Source organism: Phacochoerus africanus, chromosome 1, assembly GCF_016906955.1.
Source record: "Phacochoerus africanus isolate WHEZ1 chromosome 1, ROS_Pafr_v1, whole genome shotgun sequence".
In the NCBI taxonomy this organism is placed as follows: domain Eukaryota; kingdom Metazoa; phylum Chordata; class Mammalia; order Artiodactyla; family Suidae; genus Phacochoerus; species Phacochoerus africanus.
Window position 1 is genome coordinate 266454433 of NC_062544.1, and position 11204 is coordinate 266465636.

General features: G+C 34.1%; 1 non-coding gene across 1 annotated transcript; it reads left to right on the forward strand.

Annotated features, from left to right (window-relative positions):
• The first annotated feature begins 8130 nt into the window (after nucleotides 1-8130).
• On the forward strand, nucleotides 8131-8234 carry LOC125114006 (U6 spliceosomal RNA). Its single transcript, XR_007131665.1, has one exon. It is a non-coding gene; the product is annotated as a U6 spliceosomal RNA (small nuclear RNA).
• The last annotated feature ends 2970 nt before the right edge of the window (nucleotides 8235-11204 follow it).

Below are 11204 nucleotides of genomic sequence, written 5' to 3' on the forward strand. Positions count from 1 at the left end.
AATCACAGAGGAAGACCCAATGCTCATTTGTGTATATCGTATTTTTTTAATGGTCTTTTTCCTTAAATGTCCACTTCAGAAAAAAATTTAAACTGCTACATTACAATGCTTGACTAATAGTTAAGGAAGAGAGAATATGTGTGTATTGGGGATTATTTCTTCATTGAACAAATGTTTGTGTTTGTTATTTTCAGGTAATGTGAAGGCCCCATAAGCCAAGCTTATGCAGAAATTACTGAAGCATTCAAGGTCCTTGCAACCCTAGTTTTTAAAGACAGGTGGGAATAAAAGAAGTGGAAGTATCACCACCAGAAAAGGTTTCTAGTCCAGATTTTCAAATACTCGTGAGTGTCTTCTATAATTTAATATGCTTACATAATTTATGCATAAACAGAAGCTGCCCTGACTTAAAAAAAATGAAACCAAAACTGTTTAACATTTTCAAAATCAGTGTTTTTAGGCTTAATGCAATAAAATCTGGACATGTAATTATTTGTATAACATGTAATTTTAAGTTTTCCAAATGGTAGTTCCCATTGTGGCTCCATGGTAACAAACCCAACTAGTATCCATGAAGATTTAGATTCCATCCCTGGCCTTGTTCAGCTGAGGATCTAGCGTTTTCATGAGCTATGGTGTAAGTCACAGATGAGGTTCAAATCCCACCTTGCTGTGGCTGTGGCACAGACTAGCAGCTGAAGTTCTAATTCGACCCCTATCCTGGAAACTTCCATATGCTAGGGTGTTGCCCTAAATAATCTCTCTCTCTCTCACACACACACACACACACACACACACACACACACACACACACACATCTTACAAGTGACTTATATGTGGATTCTAATAATTTAAAGTCAAGAGCCAATAGATTTTAAGAAGCTTATCCAAATAGGAAAGTCAAAAGATTGTTATGTGGAAAACATTGCCTCATAAACACATAATATGCAATTAGCTAATTGGTGAAATTAACAATTACAATTTTATTCTATTTTATTAATAAATCTCTAGGCAATTTGATTATATTCAGCAAGTAGCAATGAAATGCTCTAAGAAACTAATTAATATTCTCAAAGGCTATATTAATTCTAAACATACTGAGTGACATCTCAATTTTAGAGAAGAAAATATTTAAACCAACAAAATTTATTTTAACACTAAGGAGCTACTTTTTGAGAAAACCTGTGATTGTAAAGTAGCTATTGTTCTTTTTACCATCAAATGTTTCACTTTTAAATATGCTTTTATATTTAAAGTTCAAAACACTACTTGACATATGGTTGTATTCTTCAATATATCTTAATAATTTTAATAGATTGCAAAAATCTGAAAATTGTGTTATTGATATTTTGGTTAGTTAAGAAACATACATTTTCTTTACTGATATATTCAATCTAATAATATGTCATGTCAGTTAATGCTTAATTTTCAAATGATCTTTTTAGTAATAACAGTGATAACCTTTTGGATTGCATTCCTATGGATTCAACTAATTAATTACGAATTACATTTGAAATCCAATAGGGTTACATAAATGCATTAAATAAAATTTTACATCTTTGATGGATAAAGATAAACATGACATTTTACCTTTTTTTACCTTTTAGGGAGTGTCTAATAGTAAACTTAATTATTTCTAAGATATATATCAAAGTTTAAATTTTTAAGCTTAATAGGTAATTATTTTTGGAAGCTCTGATTTATAGGAAGAGATTCAATTCATAGATTATTAGTATTAATATCTTATATTTTAATTATTAGTTACCACCTGTGTGACATAGTTTTTTTAAAGACTTCATTGCATATTCATTCAATAATTTTCATGTTTCAGTTACTCAAATTATCTGCTCTTACTTTTTTTGTCTTGTAAAAAACAAACATAATGGAGCCTGGGCCCAACCAATAGCACACTCGGAGTATACATGAGAACTTGAATATATATCTTGGTTTCATACCCAGTTTTTATCTGATAATAATTGCTAAGAACTGAAAAAATAATCCTTCAGCTTTCTGTCACTCTCTATAGATGACCAACTCAAAATAAAAATATGGTTTCATCACAGAGCAGTCACCATTATATAACTTTTGTTTTAAAAAAATATAATAGAAAATAGGGTAAAATAATCAGAGTTAACAAAAAAAAGCTAAAAATAAAACTTTATAAAAACCAATAAGGTGGAAAACTTCTGGCAGCACCATGCCAAAAAAAAAAAAAAAAAGACAAACTGTCTGCACTGAGGAATTCCTGCATATTTCTGCATATTTCAAGTAAAAAAAAAAAGACAAGAAAAGTTTGGATTTAGTGAGTCCTTACATTCTTATTTGTGATTCATCCAGATCTCTCCCCACACTTAGTTTTCACAGTCATTAACAGCCAGTTACATACACTCCACAGAAAAACAGTAGAAGAAAATACCCTTGGAAATCTATCAAGTTCAACAGGAAATCACTGAAGACATCATGCATCCCCCAGTGAAATGCCACTGAGGATGAATTACAATAAATAATATAGCCAGCATGCCAGAGCAAGAGTTCAGAGACTTTTATTAGCTTTTTCAGAATCCAACCCTTAAGTTCAAGCAGAAAACAAGCATCAGCAGACAATTTTGGAAAACTGTATTCATGAAAGATAGAGATCAAACTAGCAAATGGATAAAAGCAACTTGAAGAAAAAGAAGTTCTAGTAGGTGAACTTTACAACTGTAGTATTTGCGTCATTAGAAGAAAAAAGAAAAAAATACATATAATCAACGAAAAAAAATGTAGGCTAGAAAATAAAGAGAATGAAACAAGTTCTGAAATATTATAAATATGACCACCCACCACTTTTAGACATTTATTCCAAACAAATGTAAACTTATGTTCAAGCAAAAATGTAGGTACAGTTGTTCATAGTTGTTTTAATATACAAGCACTGGAACAAGCTAAACATCTTTCAGTGGGTGACTGGTAAAACAACCAGTGACATCCATGCCTTGGAATACTCCTCGGCAACAAAAAGAAACAATCCAATACACACAGCAACTTGGATAATCTCAAAATAATTATGATGAGTGAAAAAAAAATCTCAAAAAGTTACATATTGTGTGAGTCCTTTTAATAACATTTATGGAATAATATTACAGAGATGGGGACAGATTAGTGGATGTCAGAGGTTAGTAACAAGAGTGCCAGGGATGACTGTAGTTATTAAAAGATAGCAGAACCTGGGGTGATGGACCAGTTCTACATCTTGATGAGGAGCATGATTATACAAAGCCACACATGCAATAAAGCTACATAGAGCTACGTGTACGAATGAGCAGGCCACCTCATGTGTGCACACACACACAAATAGTGCTTATAACACTAATGAAATTTGCATGTATTCTGTGCATTGTGTGGGGCTATTTACTGGCATTGACAGTGTTTTATAGTTATACAAGATGTGACCTTGGGAGAAGCTAGGTCTCATGTCTATGAAACCTCTCTGTACTTTTTTTCTTTTGAAATCTCTCATGTATCTATAATTATTTCAAAGTAATTTTTAATATGGTTAAAAAAACCCATAAAACTTTAGAAAATGTAGGTAAGTGTGTCTCCCATAAAAAGGGAAAAAAAACACAAAAGACACAGGAAATTAAAAAATAAAATTTGAGACTAATTCAGGAGCTTCGATAGTTGACTAAAACAATATAATTGGAGAACAAAGGAAAAAGAGAGGAATATTATTGAGAGGCGCAGATTGTATTTATAATAATTAACATTTTCTCATCTAAAAATATGTTTTTCATTTCTCTTCGACATGGATTCTAAGCTTAATACAGAGTGGATCACCAAAAATGAGTTACTCTTATCTAAATGAGGTTCAGCGAATGACGGCCTGATGGCCAAATATGTCCCATCATCACTTTTTGTACCACCTGCAAAAATAAAAATTCCTTTAAAAATAAATGTTAAATTAATTATAAACAGTCATATGGGTGAAAAGCTTGAAAGAATTCCCGCTGAGATCAGGAACAAGACAAGGATGTCCGCTCTCGCCATTACTCTTCAAAATAGTTCTGGAAGTCCTAGCCACAGCCATCAGAGAAGTAAAATAAATAAAAGGAATCCAAATTGGAAAGGAAGAAGTAAAACTATCGCTATTTGCAGATGACATGATACTATACCTAGAGAATCCTAAAGACTCTACCAGAAAACCGTTAGAGCTTATCCACGAATTTGGCAAAGTTGCAGGATACAAAATCAATACACAGAAATTGACAGCGTTTCTATATACTAACAATGAAAAAGCAGAAAAGGAAATTAGGGAAGCAATCATGTTTACCATCGCATCCAAAAGAATAAAATACCTAGGAGTAAACCTAACTAAAGAAACAAAGGACCTGTACTCTGAAAACTACAAGCCACTGATGAAAGAAATCAAAGATGACACAAATAGATGGAAAGACATACCATGCTTGTGGATTGGAAGAGTTCATATTGTCAAAATGACTATACTATCCAAGGCTATCTACAGATTCAATGCAATCCCTATCAAACTACCAAGGACATTTTTCACAGAACTTGAACAAAATATTTTCAAGTTTGTTTGGAAGTACAAAAGACCCAGAATAGCCAAAGACATCCTGAAAAAGAAAAATGGAGCTGGTGGAATCAGGCTCCTGGCCTTCAGACTATACTACAAAGCAACAGTCGTCAAAACTGCATGGTACTGGCACAAAGACAGACATATAGATCAGCGGAACAGGATTGAAAGCCCAGAATTAAACCCATGCACTTACAGCCAACTAATCTATGACAAAGGAAGCAGGACTATACAATGGAGAAAGGACAGCTTGTTCAATAAGTGGTGCTGGGAAAACTGGATAGCCACATGGAAAAGAATGAAATTAGAACACTCCCTAACACCATACACAAAAATAAACTTCAAAGGGATTAAAGACCTAGATATGAGACCAGACACTATCAAACTCCTAGAGGAAAACATAGGCCAAACAATCTCTGACATAAACGACAGCAACATCTTCTCAGATCCACCTATCAGAGTATTGACAATAAAAAGAAAAATAAACAAATGGGACCTACTCAAACTTCAAAGTTTCTGCACAGCAAAGGAAACCCTAAACAACACAAAAAGACAACCCACAGAATGGGAGAAAATCTTTGCAAGTGAATCGACTGAGAAGGGATTCATCTCCAAAATTTATAAACACCTTCTGTAGCTCCATACCAAAAAAAAAAAACAACCCCCATCCAAAAATGGGCAGAAGATCTAAACAGACAATTCTCCAAAGAAGATATACAGATGTCTGAGAAACACATGAAAAGATGTTCAGCGTCACTCATTATTAGAGAAATGTAAATCAAAACCACGATGAGGTACCACCCTACACCAGCCAGAATGGCCATCATCCAAAAGTCTACAAACTATAAGTGCTGGAGAAGGTGTGGAGAAAAAGGAACCCTAGTACACTGTGGGTGGGATTGTAAATTGGTGCAACCACTGTGGAAAGCAGTATGGAGATTCCTCAGAAAACTAAACATAGAACTACCATTTGATCCAGCAACCCCACTCCTGGGCATCTATCCAGAGAAAACCATGACTCTCAAAGACACATGTACTCCAATGTTCATTGCAGCACTATTTACAATAGCCAAGACATGGAAACAACCTAAATGTCCATCGACAGAGGAGTGGATCCAGAAGAGGTGGTACATATACACAATGGAATATTACTCAGCCATCAAAAAGAGAAATACCAGCATTTTTAGCAACATGAATGGACCTAGAAACTATCATGCTAAGTGAAATCAGCCATACAATGAGACACCAACATCCTATGCTTTCACTGACATGTGGGATCTGAAAAAAAGGACAGACGGAACTTCTTTGCAGAGCAGATGCTGACTCACAGACATTGAAAAACTTATGGTCTCTGGAGGAGACAGTTTGGGGAGTGGGGGGATGTGCTTGGACTGTGGGATGGAAATCCTGTAAAATCAGATTGTTATGATCATTATACAACTACAGATGTGATAAATTTATCTGAATAATTAAAAAATGAAAAAAAAAGAGTTATATGAAGTACTTACATAATATGTTAAGTTTCTTCACTTGTCTAGTGAGCCTAAAATATTTGCCATCTGGCCCTTTACAGAAACATTGCAAACCTCTCATCTAAAGGAATCAAGAATAGGAAATTTCTTTAGAGGTCAGGTTTGGATGATGTCAAAGAGTAATCTGCCCATCAAAATTGGGAATTGTGTCAGGTAGTAAATATGTCCTCCATTACAGAGATGGACAACTGTTGTGACATTAATAAATCCATAAATTGAGGCATGATCAGGAAACTCACTGTAATGTCAAAACTAACTGCATACTAATTGAATTTAACAAATCCACACTACTGAAAAACAGTAGTAATAACTGAGGTTGGTAATAACTTTCTGGGAAGGAAAAACACAGTGTATATAGTTCTGAATATTTCAATTCCACAAAATCCCCATAACATTGGTTAATGTCTACATTAATTTGTTTCATGGTTTCACTAAAAATTTGGTGTCAACCAAAAAATTCAAAGAGCTCCTTAAATACTGCTTTTTGAGTATGTTTTAATATCTAAAACATCCAAAGGGTAGCAGAGTATATTAGTTTATTCTGCATAGAAAATATCTTAAACATGCACTAATTTATTGAAGGTAATAAGAGGTTCATAGACCTAACAGATTCTTTTCAGTTACATTTTAAACATTCATAGCATAAATAATACTGGTAAATAGAATTATAGACAAGTGATTAACCACACTGATATTTTAACATGGTGCTTGTGCCTGTGATAAACTCTAAAAGTGGAAATAAATATTTGAACAGGTAGAATGTGCCGGAAGATACCACTTTTGATAGGATAGTCTCATAGATCAGAGTCTCCAGAAGCAGAAAGTTAAAACAAATTTTAGGTTGCAAAATGTTCATTATGAACATTTCATTCATGATGAAATATTTCATTATGAAAGGGAAAAGATTGAAGTGACACCGAGCAATGGAAAAAGTTTAACTGCAAAAAAGCCAACATTTTCTTCTCTATCGCAGTTTATTTTATTTCATTTCCGTGTTTTTTGTCTTTTAAGGTCCGCATCTGTAGCATATGGAGGTTCCCAGGCTAGGGGTCTAATTGGAGCTGTTGCCACCTGCTTTCACCAGAGCCATAGCACTGAGGGATCTGAGCTGTGTCTGCGACCTACACTACAGCTCACGGCAATGCCAGATTCTTAACCCACTGAGCGAGGCCGGGGATCAAACCCACAACCTCATGGTTTCTAGTCGGATTTGTTTCTGCTGTGCCACGATGGGAACTCCATTTTATATATTTTTATTTATTTATTTTTTGGTGTATCACAGTTTAAAAGAAAAAAATTTAATAGAAAATAGAACATTCATAGTGGTTCCCAGAAATATTTTTTTCTGAGTATGTCCTTAAGCTGAAGGAGAGATTCAACTCTACAGTGAAATAAGAACATCTTGGCGTAAGAAAACTATTTTGAACATTTATTAAACAATGTGATTTAAGATTCTTTAAGCTAGTTAAGGGAAACTTTTCACTACTTATTTTTTTCAGAGAATAAATAGAACAGGTATGATGCATAAACAGAAATGTGGACAGCTAAACAAAACATACCATTATTTCTGGCAACTCTTCTGATAATAAACCTTCTGATATTCTACTTTTCTAAAATCAAGGGAAAATGAGTCTTCCTATTTTATCCAATAAGTTTTAATCAATAATTATCCTAAACTTTTTTTATAATTTTCATTGAATTATAATATAAAAAAACACCTGACATCAGTTCACCTTTCTACATCAAGTTGACACAGGGATCATGTATTCACACTTTGCCTCAAAAATATCAAATAATGTACATGCAGTTAAGGTATCATTCAATAGTTAGAGCTGCGTTTAGAATTATTCTGTTTGTAATGTTGTACTTCATTTTTAGATGCATTATCATTCCAACATTTTACTTAAACAGGGAGAACAATTCGCTTGAGTATTTCAGTATTTTGTTTTACAGCATGAATACATTTATGTTGCAATTACAAATTTATTCAACTGCAAAAGGGACATGCACTTTCTTATTTTAAGATCAGTGCTCACTTTGGCAGCACATACACTAAAATTGGAATGATACAGAGAAGATTAGCATGGACACGCAAGGACGATATGCAAATTTGTGAAGCATTCCATATTTTTGAGAATAGACTTGTGGTTGCCAAGGGAGAGGGGAGGGAGTGGGGTGGTTGGGGAGCTTGGTGTTAACAGATACAAACTATCGCCTTTGGAATGGATTAGCAATGAGAGCCTGCTGTGTAGCACTTGGAACTATGTCTAGTCACTTATGATGGAGCATGATAATGCGTGAAAGTAGAATGTGTACATGTATGTGTAACTGGGTCACCATGCTGTACAGTAGAAAAAAAAATGTATTGGGGAAATAACTATTAAAAATAATAATAATAAAAAAGATATGCTGTTATTTTTTCTTTTTTCGTAAGTACATATGCACATTATTTTAACAGTCAAATGATTTAATAAATTTGCTATCAAAATAACAGCTTCCTTAAATGTCCATTGACTGAGGAGTGTATAAAGAAGATGTGGTACATATACACAATGGAATATTACCCTGCCATTAAAAGGAAAGAAATAATGGCATTTGCAGCAACATGGATGGACCTAGAAATTATCATGTTAAGTGAAGTCAGCCAGACAGTGAGACACCAACATCATATGTTATCACTTACATGTGGAATCTAAAAATGGACACAATGAACTTCTTTGCAGAACAGATACTGACTCACAGACTCTGAAAAACTTATGGTTTCCAAATGAGAGAGGTTGGGAAGTGGGGGGATGCACCTGGGTTTGGGATTGAAATGCTATAAAATTGGGTTGTGATGATTGTTGTAAAACTATAAATGTAATAAAATTGAGTAATTAAAAAAAAATCTTCCTCTCCTCACAGCAGCAATTTCTCCCTTCCCAGAGATAATGACTTTCAAATTATTCACCAATACTATCAGCATTTGTAAAGCTGCATTCCCTCCCCCATCCCCCATATAAGGGCAATTTTTGTCATGTTGTGAAGTAGCATCATAACTTTTTACTTATAGATATATTTTCATCCATTTCCCTTAGCAGTTATCAGATTTTTTCAATCCATACATTCAATACTTTTAGGAATAAAAATATAAGTTCCATAGCACTTTCGCTAAGCTATGACAGTTTATTTAGCTTCACTGTTTTTGTTTTTTTAAAGAAGCATTTTTAGTCTTATAAAGAAAACTGCCTAAAACACTAATTATAAATCTATTTTGATGGACACACAGTGTATAAAGATATAACTTGTGGAGTTCACATTGTAGCTCAGCAAAAACGAATCTGACTAGTATCCATGAGGACGCAGGTCCAATCCCTGGCCTTGTTCAGTGGGTTAAGGATCTGGCATTGCCATGAGCTGTGGTGTAGGCCTTAGACACAGCTTGGATCCTGTGTTGCTGTGGCTGTGGTGTAGGCCAGCAGCTACAGCTCCAATTTGACCCCTAGCTTGGGAAACTCCAAGACAAAAAAAGAAAAAAAAAAAGATATGACTTGTGATTAAAGATAGCATAAAGGAATGGTGTAACAGAACTCTATAGAGACAATTCTTTTTTTTTTTTGGCTGCACCCACAGCATGGGGAAGTTCAGTAGTGACCCAAACTGCTGCAATTACTATCTTGGATACTTATTCTCCTGAACCACAAAGGAACACAGAGGAAATTTTTAAAATATTATTAAAATTACATTGCTATTAATCTGAACTAGATTCTTCTATGTTAATGGAAATAACATATCCCTATATGTTTCAGTCACCAGAGGGTAGAGCATTCTATTGGAAAGATGAATCTTTTTTGCCTATTTCAAAGTGTAGTAACCAGATTAATGCATGTCATTTTATGTTCTGTGAGACATCACAGGTCCTAAGAACCTATGAGAATATAATGCACAAGGGACTTTGCAAATGTGATTAAGATTAAAGATGTTGTAGTTGAGAGGTTATCCTGGATTATCTAGGTTGCTCTAATCTAAGCACTTGAGTACTAAAATAGAGACTATTTGTTGGGTGAGTCAGAAAGACAAAGTAGATAAAGAAGGAGAAATTTGAAGTGTAAGGTGCTGGCTTTTGTGATGGAGGATAAAGGGAGAAAGACAAGAGCCGGGGAGTGTGGGTTGTCTCAAATTGGAAACTGTCCTCACCGGACAGCCAGCAAGGACACAAGGTTTTAATTTTACAACCACAAGACAGTGAGTTCTGTTAATGATCTGAATGGGAACGGAAACAGTTCCTACTTTATAGCCTCTAGAAAGGGACACGGTTCTACAGACACCTTGCTTTTAGCCCTGGAATGGTACTTGAATCAGACTTCTGACCTACAGAAATGTAAGATAATAAATTAATGCTATTTGAAGCCGCTAAGTCTGTGGTAATTTGCTAAGGCATCAATAAGAAACTCATACAGATATGATTATATTTTCCTTATTATGATTAAATATATGAATGGATTAACTAATATAAACAGTGGGAGGAAGATGGTAGTATCATTGTATTTTTTCTGAATAAGTGATATTTAGACTCACTGTTTCAACATGTATCACCTTTTTAACAGGTGAAGAAGAGAATGCAGTCCAGTAACAGTTTGATTGCCCTTAAGTTAGCAGGTGAACAATAATACCCAGAACTAGAAACCAACCACCGTGGCTAGACCAATTGATTATATTCAATGAATGATTGACTAAATACTTCATATGGCCTCAAGGTCTAAATTTTTCTCTACCTGTTGTCAATTCTTCTATGATTTTTCACAAATATTAATTTCCATAAAGAAAGAGAATGGGATAGAAAATACATTATTATATTTAATTAAATTGCCTCTTACCACTAGAATTGCAGAATATAAATGCTGCACAGAACATGTGAAATAATCTAGAAATACTTTCTCTTCATGTAAATGGGGAGGATAGAAAAATTGACTTGCCAAATGTTGTATTATTAATATTTAAACTTATAAGAAATTGCTTTTCTGACCTCAATTTCAGTGATTTTTTCTTAAATTTTAGCAGCTATCTGCTGTGTCTTCTATTATTTCCTGTTAGCATATATTTAACATTTTTACACACTTCTC